The sequence below is a fragment of the Lutjanus erythropterus genome, chromosome 18 (genome assembly GCF_056507025.1).
Source record: "Lutjanus erythropterus isolate fLutEry1 chromosome 18, fLutEry1.hap2, whole genome shotgun sequence".
In the NCBI taxonomy this organism is placed as follows: Eukaryota; Metazoa; Chordata; class Actinopteri; order Lutjaniformes; family Lutjanidae; genus Lutjanus; species Lutjanus erythropterus.
In genome coordinates, this window is record NC_139334.1 from 4,298,723 (window position 1) to 4,315,619 (window position 16,897).

At 40.3% G+C, this 16,897-nt stretch overlaps 1 protein-coding gene across 2 annotated transcripts in view; it reads left to right on the top strand.

Moving 5' to 3' along the window:
• Window positions 1–16,897, top strand: part of lrfn5a (leucine rich repeat and fibronectin type III domain containing 5a) — a 147,871-nt gene that overhangs the window by 17,133 nt on the left and 113,841 nt on the right. The window contains exon 2 of one of the 2 annotated variants that reach the window (XM_084742567.1): window positions 10,083–10,138. The exons of the other annotated variant lie outside the window; for it this stretch is intronic. The gene's annotated coding sequence lies outside the window, so the exon portion shown is untranslated. The remainder of the gene's footprint in view (window positions 1–10,082; window positions 10,139–16,897) is intronic. 2 annotated transcript variants of the gene reach the window in all.

The window sequence follows — 16,897 nt, forward strand, 5'->3', positions numbered from 1 at the left end:
ATGTGTACAGAATAGACCAACATAATAATATAACAGTATGGACAATCAAGATGATAAAATTGCAGCTAGATTGCAAACAAATATGAAGAATGTGGATTGGGGCAAACAATTAATAGAGATTTTATTGAAATTGCACTGCAGTTTTCAAATCGCATGAGGTGTGATATTTGTTAAAATACAATTTTAAATTGAATATTGTCATACTGCAGGATTGTCCTGGCCTAGACATCTTCTACAGACTTAAGAAAACATCTTTGTTTTGTATAGGTCTCTGTAAAATAACACCATAATCATTTTAATATGTTTTTCAGTGAAAATGAAAAAATAATATCCCAGTTGCAGTGTCAGTCAAAATGATCACAAATAGATATTTTTGCAAAATTGTTCAGCCCTGATATGGATCTGGAAGCATTCCTCCAAACAAATAGGACCTGAGCCACACGACCTGCTCTCCATCATAGAGGCTTGGAAAGAGGACAGACTATACAGACACACAAGAGACAAAACTCAAGCATGCTATTCAAATACTGTAGGAGAAAGAAAACACAGAGGTGGGAAAGAGACAAGAACAACATGCACACAAAGGAGAGAGAAGAGGTGAGGCTGAATATCCTGAGGGATGAAGATCCAGGTTGAAAACATCTGGAATTAGGCACCAACAGGCAGAAGAGAGAAAGAGGTCCCATGCTGAGAAGTAGGGCTAAAAAATCAATGAATCGATTTGCATCAGTTTTCCTTTGCCTGGTCTGATATGGATTCATAAAATCCCAAAATCAATCTTTTAATATATGTCTTTTTTCCCCCCGGGCGTGTGGTACAGCCTGCAGTAACCCTGTTAATCTAGCATGACCAGCCTTTGGCGAGATCTCATGGTACAAGATCTTGTGGAGCAAGACTTTACTAATTTTAATGTATTGCTCAGGTAATGTTTAATAAAAAGTACATGATTAATTAACTACTCGGGTTCAATTCTTAATGTAAATATTACTGTCTTTAATAATGCACCAGTTTAGAAGGGTCCTTGTAGAATTTATAGCACTAGATCTCTGAGAATCTCTTTCATATCCAAGCAGAATTGGTACTGTAACTGAAATATCCCTTACTGAATTGATATCAAATTGAACCAAATCAAATCAGGACCCCGGGAATTGAATCGATTAAGGAAATTTGAATCAATACCCAGCCCTACTGAGGAGCCTAAGTGAAAAGAGAGGACAACAATGAGAAATCAGAGAGAGAGAAATAGGCACACAACAGAGGGTTAGAGAGATGCAGTGGTTTTCAGAAAGTTTACAGTATTCTCATCAGCGGGTCAAACATGGACTATAAGTGGGCTCAATATATTCACTGAGAGTGAGACCAAACCACCAGAAGGATAATGGTAACAAGTACAAAGCTTAAACTAATGAAGGAACAAGCAACTTACTGCATGTTCAGTTTTAAGTTTGGATTTAAAGGCCTCCACACTCAGCATGTCTGATTTCAGCCAGGAAGGAGCACTCCTGCGTTCTTTACATAGCCTGCCCTTCCAAAACACCAATCCATTCCGTTTAAGAAAGTTCAGTCTGTAAGAGGCTGGGTCATCACAAATACATTCTGTAGAAAGATTAAGTCAAAGACTAGCAGTGAATTTATATTGCTGTAAATGTTGAGTCGACACACCAGCAGTTGCAGTTTTTGAGGAGATGTCTTGTCAGTAATAAATGCGCAGCGGTCCAAGTCAGAGAGAGCTCCGTGCTGATGCCTTTCTGCTAGGTGTGGGTTTTACTGGGTCCAGGTACATTGCAACATCCAGTGAGTCACAGCCCGTGACCCAGTTGAGCTTTGTCGCTCAGCGTGACCTCATTCTGACTGCACAGTGAAACAAATCTGATGCCACTGCAGCTGTTTTAGTCGGGCACAGCGCAGCAAAACACACAACTCACTTGAGCATTTCGGGCTGATTAACAGTAGATTTCCCCTTCTTTAAAAGCAATGTTGCTACTTTTGACTTTAAGCAGTGTTTATCATAAATGCATTCAGTCATTTGAGGTAGCATAATTCGCTACATGGCTTTTCTCATCCAAGATTCCACAGTATATTGAGGCTAAAGCACAGATCACACTGATAATTCCTGAGAACCGACGGTCACACGGCACAGAATTGTATTGTCTGCGTGTGTGATCTCAGGTGATGTCGGGCTTACAGACAACAGGCTAGTTGGCCTTAATCCTGCATCACAGCACAAGTACAGCTATGTGTGTGAGAGCTCGTATTAGATGTGTCATGTGTAGCACAGGTATGCACTAGACCACACACATACACACACACACAGCGTGGTGCGATAAGCTTGTTAGCAAGGCTTTGGCTCAAAGGAAATATCTGATTGTGCTTAGAGTATTCAGGAAGGGTTTGTTCCTGTCAGTGTGTGTGTGTGTGTGTGTGTGTGTGTGTGATCACAAGGATCAAATACAAAGGAAAGGGAATCCTCAAATACTTTATGTTTAGTCTCAACTTTTAAAGAAACTGACTCTAGTTTAAAGCCACTGGATCCACTATCGCCTTCTAACTGTATAATTTAGGATCTTATGAAAATATGAACTAGGTTTTTTAAGTTATGAATGTTCATTTTCACTCTGTGGATGCTCAATAGGACTCTCAACCTTTTTATCATAAATGCATTTTTAGTTTTTCAAGCCAGATTTCCAGAAGCTTTAAATATTTAGAGTAAGATGTCACATTTAGTGAATTTGAGCATGCTAATATGCTGAAATAGGTATGCTAATGATTAATCACCATTAAGACACTGATTAAAAATTCATCAACCAACAATTTTTTGTGCACCATTTCTCTGAGGCTTAGGTTTTCTTACGGTTTGCTTTGGTCTGCCTTGTTCTTCTACTAATTTCAGTAATTGTGCCCCATTTGGCATTGTTTTGTTTGGTTGAACCACTTCAATTTCGGCTTGGGGTGAGAGTCTAACTCTTTTATCATTCTATCTCTTAAAATTGACGCATGACTAATGTGACTCACAGCACGAAGGTTCTGAGTTTGAATCCCCCAGCTGGCTGGCTGGCTGGCTGAGTTTTCATGTTCTCCTTGTGCCCGTGTAGGTTCTTTCCACGGACTCCAGCTTCCTCCCACAGTCCAAAGACATACAGCATAATAGGTTAATTGGTAACTCTAAATTGCCAGTAGGTGTGAATGTGAGTGTGAGTGGTTGTCTGTCTCTGTGTGCCAGCCCTGTGATGAACTGGCAAGTTGTCCGGGGTGAACCCCGCCTCTCGCCCAATGTCAGCTGGGATAGGCTCCAGCTCCCGACGATTCGTCAGGATAAGTGGATATGGACAATGGATGGAACATGGTAAACATTATAGTGGCCAAATGTCATCATGCTAGTATTGTCAGTATTGATAGTTCTGCATTTAGCTTTGTACAGTACAGCCTGACAGAGCTTTTAACATGGCTTTTACTTTAACTTATTTGGCATATTGTGGTGGACCTTTTCCATATTTGCCTGCATAAACATGTGGGCAGGCATAAAGAGAAAGAAATCCAAGTAAAAGCTGTTCTGTGTGCGAGTGTGTTTGTGTGCGTTTTGGTGTGTTTAAAATGTCAAAGCGTTCTGTTACGGATCTGTGTTCAGTAGTAAAGTAATCAAGTATCCTGTTCCAACTCAAACTCTTTTAATACCGACCTAGTTTGACATCCAACATTTCCGTGATGTGTAGGCAACACTATCATTAATCTACCTTGTTTTTGTGGCAGTAATCTTCTTTAATCTGATCATTTTTATCAGTCTACCTTGTACTTCAGGAACCTGGGAAAGATTTTGGCAATGTAATGCTGCCAGCAAGCAATCCTCGAGGACCAGCTTTAATCTTGCAATAAGCCACTGTTGAGCACCGACACCAGACTTGGTTAAACATGCATGGATTACGTTCAGAACTATTTATTTACCCCAATTTCTTTCCTTTGCTGGCATGCATCAACACATGAGTGTTTGCTGAGTAAACTTGTCATCTTAGTGGCACATTCTGTTGGTGTCAACATCAAATCCCCACTCAAGTTTTTTAGCAGCTAAATTCTGCGCCAATCACTGTCTCTACTTTGTCCCTCTGATATATGAGACGTGTTGTCTTTTGCCTGTTGAAAGAAAGACATCACAATGTTTGCGCTCGCGTGTTTCTTTGTGAATGTGTTTGTGCATGCATGTGTGTGTGATCATTATGTCGTGATCTGAAGCCATCTGGGTTGGCTGGCTCATTTGCATATCTGGTGTTAACCGTTATAAATATTCATGACGAGGGTCTAAACTGGTATGAATATTCATTTTGCCTCCCGGCCGTAGACGGGTGGAGTGGCTGTGATTCCAATCAGCAGAACAGAAATTAACTCAACCTTTTGTGGTGGACGAGAACACTTGATGATTGCCGTGGGCCCCTTGGTGTGCTCGGTGAGCTCCATATGTATGTGGATTATTACATTTGCTTTAGTCATGTGGTGGCCATATTTGATGTACATCATACTGGGGAAATGGTGCCCGCAAGACAGAGCGGCAGATGGAAACAGAAACAAACTCAACTTGTCTCCGGACAAAAAACACTTAAAGACAATAAAATTACTCTTTGAAATGAGCGAGAAGCTACGGGGCAAACGATCCACAGCGTCCAATTCAGAAGATGCAGCAGCAGGGTTAAAAGGCGGAGCGATGGCATCATGTGACACTGTCAAACCAACTACGCTGAATTCTGCTTTTCTTTGCTCACACCATTAATTGCTTGGTTGACAGTTTACTTGCTGAAGCAACTATTAGTTTATCTGAGCTGTTAGAACTGCCGCTGCAGCTGCTAGCTGCTGCATAGATTACTAAAATTGAATAAATTAATTGATTATGGAACACATTTAATATTAGCATTGAGACAATTGCAGTTAATGTTTCGTTCCTCTTGTTGTGGCCTGTGACTTGGACCTTGACCAGCTCTACCTATCTCCACAATATCAAAGAGAAATCTGGGTCTATATTTAATTTTGTTTGATTTTTATCCAACATGGCTGACGTGGTCCTGTCTTTGATGCGCTGACTTTGCTCTCGCACGACTTCAGAGCTGTCGCCTTTGTGTTAGCCTTTGGTGAAGTGGGAAATGACGAGCATGATGATAAATAGATGATAAATGCGTGAAAATAGCAACAAGCGGCGTTTGCTGGTAAGGTATCACTCAGACACATCATCATTAATGAGCAATAGATGAGACAAGTATGTGGCTTTTGCAGTCACTCCTCAAAATTTCTCTTTGAAGTCTGAACCCAGGCCCTCATGTATAGTAACTCTGCAGGCCCCGGGAGGCCCCACACTCCCACAGGACCACATCTTAATGCAAAATAATGGAAAGAGCTACCGCTACTGTGTGAATTATATTAATGCAAAATAGATCTTAGCATAAAGGCCACATTTCCTCAAAAGGAAGAAATGACTATCCAACATGGCCATAGGCTGTCATGACTGTCAGTCAAGCAACCACATTCTGATATTTGAAGTTATAATTGTTAAGATTTTTATCACTTCAAACTGAATGTTTGATACTATTTATGGCTTGCAGCTATTCTCATACTCATAAAATGTATATACTCTGATTATAATATAGTAGTAGTATATGCTGTGTCGTGAGCGTGGGAGTCCGCCATTCTGGTGTTTGTTTAAAACCCATATGGAAGAAAAAAAAACTTTCCCATTGCTTCTAAATGATTCTGAACTTAATTTGCATTCTATGTATAATAAGATTAATATGGTTAATACAATGATTTACTCATGAAAGTGGTCACTTTTCCCACTTTCCTCCTACAAGATCATTATAAGGATTAAGTATGAATCAAGTAAATATTAGATATGTTATGTATAAGTAAAGTGCATGGCCAAATAAGGTAAGGGTCAAGCTATCAGGAACGTCCATGTTGTGTAGCTGTCAATTAAATATTTCAGCATTAAACAATACAGGTACTTCAGTTGTAAAGACATATAAGGATCCTGTGTCTGGTGTGAATCTCATATTATTGCTCACAAGTTTCAGATAAAACATATAAACAGTAAGATTTATCCGTCATGTCCATGCAGGCATGCACAAGGGATTCACAGGGAACAAAATGTACTTAAGTCATTTCAAGGACAGTTACAGTGATTCATAAAGAAGACGTTAACCTTTATTCTCATCATGCAATTGTAACGAGATACACATCATCTGTATTTCTGAAAGAATAATTGTTGAAAGTGCTTTTCCTGCCCCCATTGATTGATAAACACATATTATTCTGGGATAGAACAATAACACTTGCATTACTGTTGTGTAATATTGTAGGTGATATATAAGTAGTGTAGAGCAGAAATATTAAGGATCATAATAATTATGCATCCAAGACACAAACTGACATGTGAAGTAATTAATGACACCAGATACAGTAGCAGTAAACCTCTTGTTTTTCACTCCAGTTGATGTTTTGCAGGTTCTCTCCCAGAAAGGTTGGTTGGCCTGGTGGTTAACTCAGAATATGTCAGGGCATGTGCTGTGCGTGCACCGAAAAATTTTTTCTTACTTTCAAATTAACTTAGAAAGTGACTCACCATCTGGGTGCATTGTGGTGCGATCAGCATCCTTTATTCCCACAGGCATTACATTTAGTGATTCTTTTGTTAGGGCCTTGGTTTAAGTTATTACAGCCAGTGGTTGCCACAGCAGCTGCTGTTGAGCTGAGGTCACTGCAGTGTCGTTTCTGCTGCCGTCATCTGTGGCCACGCGCCCCAGATCCATATGGTTACAAATGATAATAAAGGTCAGAAGATAATAAACCTTAATCCTCTGAAGTTGTCTGCAATTTTTTTCAGACAACCTAACAAGTAACAAGCCCTTTTAAATTTTGGTAATTGTAGTTTAAGACTGTAGTTTAAAAAAAAAAAATCCCTGATACTTAGGCCTGGCGTGCCACCTGGCCTGTGATCCACAAGGGGAAACCCAGTTTTGAATATACAGGTGTGTGTGGTTGTGAGAGAGACAGAGAGACAGACAGGATTCATCAGTATTCAGGACAGAATGTTTAGGAAGTGCCAAACCATTATGATCTGTCATCTTCAATAATACACACTCATACACACACAGCATTGTTTTCAAGCGTTGTGGTGAATGCTGATAAAAATGGTAATTTGAGATGGGCTCTCACAGACACACATTCACTCAGATGCACTACACACTCACTGCTGCAGAATGCAAAATACTGAAATTCAAATACTTTTATGCTTCCACTCTTTGGGATTCTTCACAATATTTACCCATATGTGTAAGCACAGTCATTAAAAGACAAACACACATTTACTAGCATGCAGAATTTGCTCTTGATTTTTCTTGTCTTGTCAGACAGAGACGTCGCTCCACTAAGAACAAAAACAATTGATGCAGGAACAAGAGGCTGTTTTTGGAAATATGGCGTGACTGTGGCGGTTGCCTTGTGTCTCTGTTTGTGTGTGCCAGCGTGCATGTGCGTGTGAGTAGAGTGAAAGCAGAGGAATGTGGAGTGAGTTTAACTTCATTCAAGCACAAATGCCGTGCACACATGTGCATGTACACACTATCCCAAGTGCTTTAAAAGAAAACACTAGGGGGGAGAACAAAGAGCCTCCTTGAAGAATAGACATGAATTATTCACTCCCATCAGATAAGAGGACAGAGAGGGAATGAGAGAGAGACATGGAGAGAAATGGAGAGATGGAGACGGAGCGTGGGTGATACAAAGAAAGAGACAGACAGATGGATTGACAAGGACGGTGGGGTATTATATTGTATTAGCAGTAACGATGACGGAGACATTGAGACAGTCCCCAAGAGATTGTAGATAGAAGAACACAGCTTGCCATCATCTACTGAACCATGTCTAAAAATCCACAGGGTGGAAAAATATTCAATAGACTTGAATAAATAAATAAAACAACTCCTTTACTGTCAAACTACATGGCAATACTTATCAGCACAGAGCCCTTTGCTTTGGAAATCATGGTCTCTTTCTGACTTGAGGGTTGTTTTTGTCACCTGAAGGAAAGCGTTTATCCTGTGAAAATCCACAGCCAGCAGCGGTTTAGCTCCCGCATCTGTGCTGCTTTCCACTCAGATACGCTTTATCAGATCCAAGCATGCTACCTCTTTTGTATTCCACCAATAATGCAGTGATGCTGGAGTACTTCAGTCACAGCAGACAATCCAGATGCTTTATCCAGTATGAGGTAACCAGTAACGAGTGACTTCAGGCACTTTATCAGCTGCTATCACTGTTCACCATGGTAATCTGTATTGCAGTGCTACAGTGGTTCTGTAGTGGGACTAACGTGGCACTGAAGCGCATCCAGTGGCAGGAAGTAACTGAGTACATTTGATAACAATGTCTTGTTATCTATTTCTACACGTACAGAAGTTGTGATGAGAAGGAAGGAGGAATGCACAGCAGTGTTGGAGATAAAAGTACAGGTGTGGAGAGAGATAGTCGCACACTCGTAGCCAACATGCAGAAAATGTTTGAATAATTTAACAATGTTTCTACATGAATACCCCGAAGAAGACTGTCATGTCGGAAACTGTAGTAAATTATTAAAACATTTTTTGCGTCATGGCTACAAATGTGCATCTTATCTTCATTTGCACTGCTACAAAACATGTGGTTGTGGTGGCTTTGCAGTTTATTCAAGACACTTTTTGCTATATTGTATTGTTCATTACAGATCATTATCATTTTTGTTTGTTATAATAATGGCAATATTGCCATTTATTGGCAGAATGATGTCACACTGTTTCACGCAGCAACAAGTGTAGCTGAAGCAAAAGCTGCTGGCTTCATGGTGGAGGAGTTAGTCCTGAAAAGGGAAGTGACCTCAGTGGTGTGAAAGTGGTTTGGCTACAAATGATCAGACGATATCGCCAATTGCCAATAGATAGGCTGACGATGATCATCTGGAAAATTTTAACATATCGCCCAACTCTAATCTACTTACCCTCATGATGAGTGATGGTCAGGTTTAGTTTTTTAGTCCACAAAAAACTGATGGAGTTTCACAGGAAAGCAGAACTGCATAATCTCAAAATTATTAGCAAATTCAACCATGCTCTTGTATATCAGGTCCCCAAATACCTCTGTGATAATTTTCAAGTTGTTTTCTACTTTATTTAGTAGACATTGTTGTTAAGGCTAGTTAAATAAACCAATAATGCTACACGATAAATTCAAATAGACCCTGTGACCCCATACTGCATTATGCCCAAAACTTCTGATTGGAGCACCTGTATGACCCTAAGTTGATCATATTGACACAGATCTGTAAAATTACCCATTTTAAAGCCTTTTTCTAAGTGTGTAGTATCTTTATACACTACACTGATTTCTGTGGAAAAAGATGAAAAAAGTATGTTTCAGTTGTTGGAAGTGTTTCTCTTTCACAGACACAATGTTGTTGCCACTTTCTTTGGCCTTTCTTCACTTTGCTGTTCTATAACTTACATAACTGAATGCCTTTGAACTGATACTGTAGTTTTGCAACCATAGCTCTACCCCACATAAGTGTTGCTGATATCTAAACTAAACAGTCCTTTTTTTGGTGATCGACTGAAGGTGCATTTTCTGTAAGTACTGTGCTTGTTGCACCTTTATTCAGGTAAACACGGGGTGTTTTGCCAGGCTATGGAAGGCTTAAGAGAAGAAATAGCAGTCATGTAGTCCTCTAGTGCTCTTGTGGAAATTCTTCAAGAGAAGGACAGAGAAAAATGAATGCGATAAAAGAGATTACAGGAAAAACAATTGCAGGAAAAACGTTGCAATCCTCATCCTTTATTCAGTTGCAGAGATAAGAATGAGAGACAGCAACACAGGCCGAAAAAGGAAAGGAAACAAAATACTGGAGTGATTGCGGAGCCAGATTGAATTTCATCATTTATTCAATATTCCAGGAGAATGGCAGAGAGAGGGAGGGAGGTAAAGTGAGAGTGGAAGGGCCTGAGAGGCTTTAAAAGACCCTGTAAGAAGTTTATTATCAGGTTTCCTAATCTTCTTTCTCCATTTCATCCCTCAACCATCAGCTCCACAGCTGGCAGCCGGTCACTTGGGAAGGCGGGCCCTACAGTGCTACAATGAGGTAATTTGCATTCACTTATGCCATTTCTGTCCCTGGTTAGATTAAACCTAATTCTTGCTGTGGGGAGGCAAAACAGCCAACTCACGAGGGGAGTGTGGCATCAGGTAACAGACGGAGGTTTATGTTTTGTCATTAGGCTGTGCAGTTGTTGGTGATAGATGAGGATATTTCACAGGATGAAGGATCAGCTCAGTCTCTGTTCAGAACCAGAAAGGACACAAACCCAGAGAGGCTACTTCCCACATTAGCCTTTTTAATTCCACTGTTCATTCGTAATCAAATTCTGTTAACTCAGTCAGAGTGAAACACTTCACTTCTGTCACACTTAATTACCACATGGGAGAATATCGAAGAATTCATATAATTGTTAATTCTCAAATTCATATCTGAATAAGGCTACATCTTCAGAGGAAAATGCACTTGTGCTCATTGATGAAACCTTCAAGCTGGAATATTGAAAGAGCTGAAACTGCTGATGTTTTATTTGAAGTGACAGTGTAAATACAGTTACTGAAAGAAGCTGAAATGTAGCTATGATTATGTTTCTGACTACAAGTTTCTCAGTTATTTTCATAATAGATTACGCTTGAAGTTATTTTCAATTAATCGGTTAATTGTTTGAAAATGCCTATCACAGTTTACTAAAGCTCAAAGAAATATCATTAAAAAACTCCAGATCGTGTTGACAGTATATCATATTTTCACTGTCATCACAACAACAGTTGTGGCAATGTCCTGAGGAAACAAACAAATACTTTATGCACACTTCACTATTTGTTTATCACGGGTCATATCATCATCGCAATATTGAAGATTATTGCACATCGCAGATTTTCTTTTACAAGGACTACTCAACTGGTAAAAAGCTTAGAGCACTTGTTATACTTGCTACAACACTTGTTAAACTTAAACTGCTTTGGCCTGTTGGGAAATGTGGCCATCTTTGCAGCATCATAGCGGAATAGAAAGTGGCACGGAGCTAGGTTGCTAACTAATCTTTTGAAGTACATTTCTGGAAAGTTAACAACCATTGACATTGACTCATGTAAGCCTGGCCCTGACTGTTTGCTGTGTTGGCAAGGTCAGCTATAGTTTGTCAGTACAATCACTAAAGTAGCAGATAAAAAGATGAGTCCTAAGTCTTGTTCTGTTAGTCTTTTATGGAGAATTTTTTTAGGGACTTGACTTGAAACTCCACTCTAAATCATGGGCAAACAATATGTTCAACTTGGGAGCAGCTGTGTCATGACTCCTAGTGGTGAAATTCTGTATTACTGGTCTGGTCTGGTATTTGGCTTGATTTTCAAATGGGTTTGAAAACGTTTATGTTGTCCAAACCCTTCCTCGAACAAAATTTCAGTGACCATAACCATACTGGAATAAGATAATGGAATCCTAAACCCCGTACTGACTCAACTGAATGGCTGTTTCATCATCTATATGTCTGGTGCCCTGTCAAGTATCTGATTGGATAAGAGATTATTGGCCCCAACATGTGGCCATTTGTTTCATTCAGAGCCCAGGGTGACACAGGAAAGGTCCTGACTGAATAATGTGACTGCGTTTCTAATTTGTCTCCAAACCTGCAGGGAAGCCAGCTACTTGTTATCTGTAAGCAGCTGTTCCATTTGGAATGACAAGAACCCAGCACAACACAGCCTAGACACCTGGTCACCTACACACATACACACACACTCTGGGCCAGGCCACCAGATGCTGCCCAGACAAGGTAATTGAGAGGAGAAATGGATGGACATAAGCGGATAGAGAACAACAAGGGGAAAAGAAATAAAAGAAAGTGTGAAAGAGAGAAGAAAGGTGCTTGTTAAGTCACAGTAGACAGGAGGAGGGAGGTGAGAATGTGAGGAGGAGAGGAATCGCAAGAAAGTCATATTGGGAAAGTGTGAAAGGATGAAAATGAAGGGATGGAGTGACAGAGGAGAGGAAGTGGAGGCCCGGTCACATGGGAGAGGTCGGCTGGGTGGAGAGACAGATGCAGGAGAAGGAGGAGCTGCAGAGGAGAGGTTGAATTAGAAACTGTAACAGTGTGCATCGCACCACATCACTCAGGAAGAGGATGAGAGGACAAATAAGGACATCCTGTAGAGAGGGAGGGGGGAGGGAGAGAGGACTGGAGGAATGGCACTGAAGAAAAGACAAGAAAGGACGATGAGACGCAACGAGTGACAGAAATGGGCAGGGAGGAGGGAGTGGAGCGAGGACACAGGCAATGTCTATTGGCACAGAAAACTGAAAGATGACTTTTAGACTTCCAACAAAAAGTACATCTGTTAAAAGTACACTGAGCACCATCAAGTTAAAAAGGATATTTTCACTCAAAGCTCATTTGCTTTCTTGCCAAGCGTTAGATGAGAGGATTGCCACTACTCTCGTGTCTGAACGCTCAATATGTAGCTAGCAACCAGGAGATTTACCCTGATAATCATCTTGAATTGCCATTTGTTTTGATTTTTCTTTCAGCCTGACATGGTGTTCATGTTCAGCCCTATTCACACAGGAGGAGTATAACCTGGGGACCTCATGTGATTTAGAGAGTAACGTACATTAAGTTGCACAGGATAAGCAACATCTGCATATTACTTGACCTTATCCCCCTGATGTTAAGCCCGTTGAAAGTTAGAAAAACGTCCCATTCTGCATGCTGCCTTGCATGTCATCCATCTCATCACCTTTTGAGATTTTTTGCTCTATGGATGAATTTGAGTGTGCTCTCTTTAAGAATGGTCTCCATTAGGGCTGCACAGTTAATCGCAACTGCAATAAAATCACATTATGATCAAGTGCAATATCCAAATAGCATTTTTTTTTTTAAATGGAAAAATGTGTGAGAAAACAGCATCATAATGAGGTACTGTACTGCATAGATGACCTGGCCTAAAAATCTTGACCTCAATAAATATCACATCATGACAATTTTAATAGGTTTTGGAATTTCAGTCAAAATAATCTCAGTATGACTTTTACCAAATCTTGCAGCCCTAGTCTCCATGCCGTGTAGCGAGATGAGTCGGCTGAATTTTCCAACGCAGCCTCCATATCTCTCAAATGGGAAAGAGGCAGAAAAAGGTGCAGAGAAAGACAACAACAAAAAAAAAACTTGCAAAAGAGGGACTAGTTCTCGTGGTTTGGGATTTTTGTTTGTTAATTCCTGTTTGTTTTTGTAGTCCTGCTCCTCCCTCATGTAGCTTGACTTTACTTCCTGTCTTTGTCCTTTTCCCGCTCCTTTTGATTAGCATTTTTTTTCGCCTGTGTCTGATTAGCTGTTTGCCTATTTAGTCCTTGTGTTTCTCTGTTTCTGTGTTAGTTTGTTGCCGCTCTTGTCTGTCATCCCCTGTACTCCTGATCTCGCTTTCATTTGTTGGACTTTGACTTTTTGCCCTGTTTGGATTTGTTTGTTTTTGGTCTGCCTTTTGCATAAGTTTTCCGTTCATGTGTTTTCTTTATGAAAGACATTTGATCTGTTACTGCTTCACCCGTCTGCATTTTTGGATCAACCATCTTGTTTTATTTTGTCACATGTGACACCAGTATGCAGATTTTTTAACTTTTGAGAGCTAGGCTAACTGTTTCCCACTGCTTGCAGGCTGTATATGCTAAGCTAAGCTTAACTTTTAGTTAGATTCACAGATATGAAACTGACTTAAGCTGTCAGATGAATACTTCATCTGAAAATGAAGCCATAAATACACCATGATGGGTTTCCTGCCTCGACAACATAATCTGTTCAAAATTAAACACTCCTTTGGGTATCCTCACTGGACTTTTTTTTTTTTTTTTTTTTTTTTTTAACCATATTTATTCTGAATGAGTTAAAATCAAACAGTCATTTCACTGATAATTTGGTCTTTTTGTTTTAAATATCAGAAGTTCCTGCTTCTTTATTACCCTGGAAAGACAACAGACGTTTTGTTCTGCTGGTTGATCTCAGTAATTGTCAGAACTTTTATTTAAAAAAACAAAAAAACAAAAAAAAAACTTGGCCCCTAGTGACACCCTGTTTGATTGCTTCATTTGTCTTCGCCAAACCCCTGTGTCTTCTCCCTCCTTCACTCTCCTTATTCCCCATTTTTCTGTCTCAATCCATTTCCTCACTCTCTTCATCTTCTCCCTCAACCCTCTGTGAAAATCTCTCTCATTTTCTCTCTCTCGTCTCCTCTACTCTTGGATCTTCAATACTCAACGCTACAATGTCATATTTGTCTCAATTCCAAAGACATTAAGCACACACACACATGCGTGCGCACACACACACACACACAGTACATTAGCCTGACCGTTTAAATGCTGTTTGTACAGCTCAATTCAGTTCACAGTGGGCAAGCTGGGAGCAGCTTCACAGCCAATTCTCTAAATACCCCTACTGTGTGTGTGTGTGTGTGTGTGTGTGTGTGTGTGTGTGTGTGTGTGTGTGTGTGTGTGTGTGTGCGTGTGTGTGTGTGTGTGCGTGTGTGTGTGTGTGTATGGCTGTTTGCTAATGGGAATATGGCAGTGGGTTAACTTTGCCAGCAAGCCTCTTCATTTGGGTTATAATGACGGCAATAGAGAGACAGATAGATAGACAAAGAGACAGTGAAGGACAGATAGAGACAGAGTGTAATTGTGTTACTGTCATTGTGCTTTTCAGCATAGATCTTTTATTCAGATGGGAATGAGAGATCATCAGAAATGCTGGAGAAAAGAGTGTGAGTGATGCCAATGAATGCCCGAGGCCTGTCTGTGAAGTAGCTCTGCTTTCATTCATGCTTCCAACACACACACGTACAGGGGTGCACAAACATGCAAACACACTCACATACAAGGCAGTTTGTTACCTCCCTTGTTAGAATAAATTATTAAATGAGCCCCCGCCTGTTAATTCCATTATGATTTGGGGCGAAATCTGATAGAAAACAACAAATTGCCTCCCTACAATTCCCATGGTTAAGTCTGAATAAATTTCCCATTGAGTGCACGCACACACACACACACGCACACACACACACACACACACACACACACACACACACACACACACACACACACACACACACACATGCATTTGATAGGTCTCAGTCTTGGCAGTGAGCCCTGCCTCTGTGTTCCTTGACAAACCAGGGGCATAATGGATCCCACATAACATCAGCACACACACACACACACACACACACACACACACACACACACACACACACACACACACACACACACAACCACACACACACACACACACACATTCACACCGATACACAAACACAGGGGAAAACACACAAGTGATGAGGCATAATTGAGATGTTTCAACATGAGACAGAGGGAATCAGCGCTTGGTGGCTCGTATACAAACAAACAAATCACACACATACACACACAAAATGTAACAAAGCCATATTAGCCCAACATTTAGTCTCCTCAGTGAAGAAGTGGGAGCTTAATTTACAGAAGTGTTTGGTGAAACATGGTTAAATTTCCAAATACCCAGAGTTCTATGTTCTATGCAAACCCCAACCCTAACCCATTATGTGCTATATAGAGCTGGGGAACATATTACCCAGGGAACATAGGACCATTTGTCACGTTCCAGTTGTGTGCCACATAAATCTAGGGAACACAGGAACGACTCCTTAGCCTTCTCCAGTGTGACCATTTTTATCTCGCTCTGTCGTAGTGAAATCAATTATTTGAGACTACCTCCACACTTTGTTTATGTAAGTTATATATATATTTTCTCATTGTTATACCATTGCCAGATTTGATCGTGTGTGTGTAGAATGGTTCATCATCAACATAAATATCAACATATTCAACCCTAGACAAGGGTTGAATGACTACAGATCAGATCATGCTCAGCGTCAAAATGTTATTACATTGATTGTTGTGTTGTAAAGATTAGAAACGGATTGTTGTTCATCTACAAAACATTTGGTTAAGGGAAGGAAAAGGTCACGATTATGATTCATGTTAAATAAAAAGGTGATTGTTAATTAAAATAAAAGGCAAATTCTATTCTCCTGCATGCAAGTCAGACATGCTGCACACCCTCCACCACCCCAGCCTCCTTACCCTTACTCTCTGCCTTGCTGTATGAAGTTAACACCCCTCCTTGCATTGGCACTAAAGGTTGGCACTGGATGTAAATCATGACATTACAGCTTTGCCTAGTGTGGAGCCCTTTTGCATATTGTAAGAGGTTCATTTGATTCCGTTGGTGACCCAAAATGCACATTCACAACCTAATGAACACATTTTCTTCCATAATTCCATCATCAATGGATGCCAGATTTCGCACAAGATGCCAGTCGCCTATGAACGCCAAACTGGCCTGTGTATCGGCTGACTCCTAACATGTTTTTCCCACCCTTTAGCTCTCACTGGACCACAACGTTAGCAGTCATTTTCTTTGTCGTCTGTCCAAGGGAGGTGTCTGCTGAGCGCACAAAGTCGTGTTTCACATTAGTTCACAGTTACACACATTCACCTCACTTTTTTTTTCTTTTGCTGTCAGCTGCGGAAAGCAGTACAACCAGACTTTTACACTAATTTAGTTGAACAGAATTGCGGCACTTTGTGAAAATATATTTCTCTAGGGCTTCTTAACAGTTGATTTTATTAATTAACATGTCTGTAACCTGCACACCGAGGAATTTTAGGTGTAATCATTCCCTGAATAGACCCACATTAGATCCATAAAATCATGTGGTAGGTTTTAAAATGCAGAATGATTTGAATAAAATCCATCCCAGAATAGGTATATTGTTCAGTAAA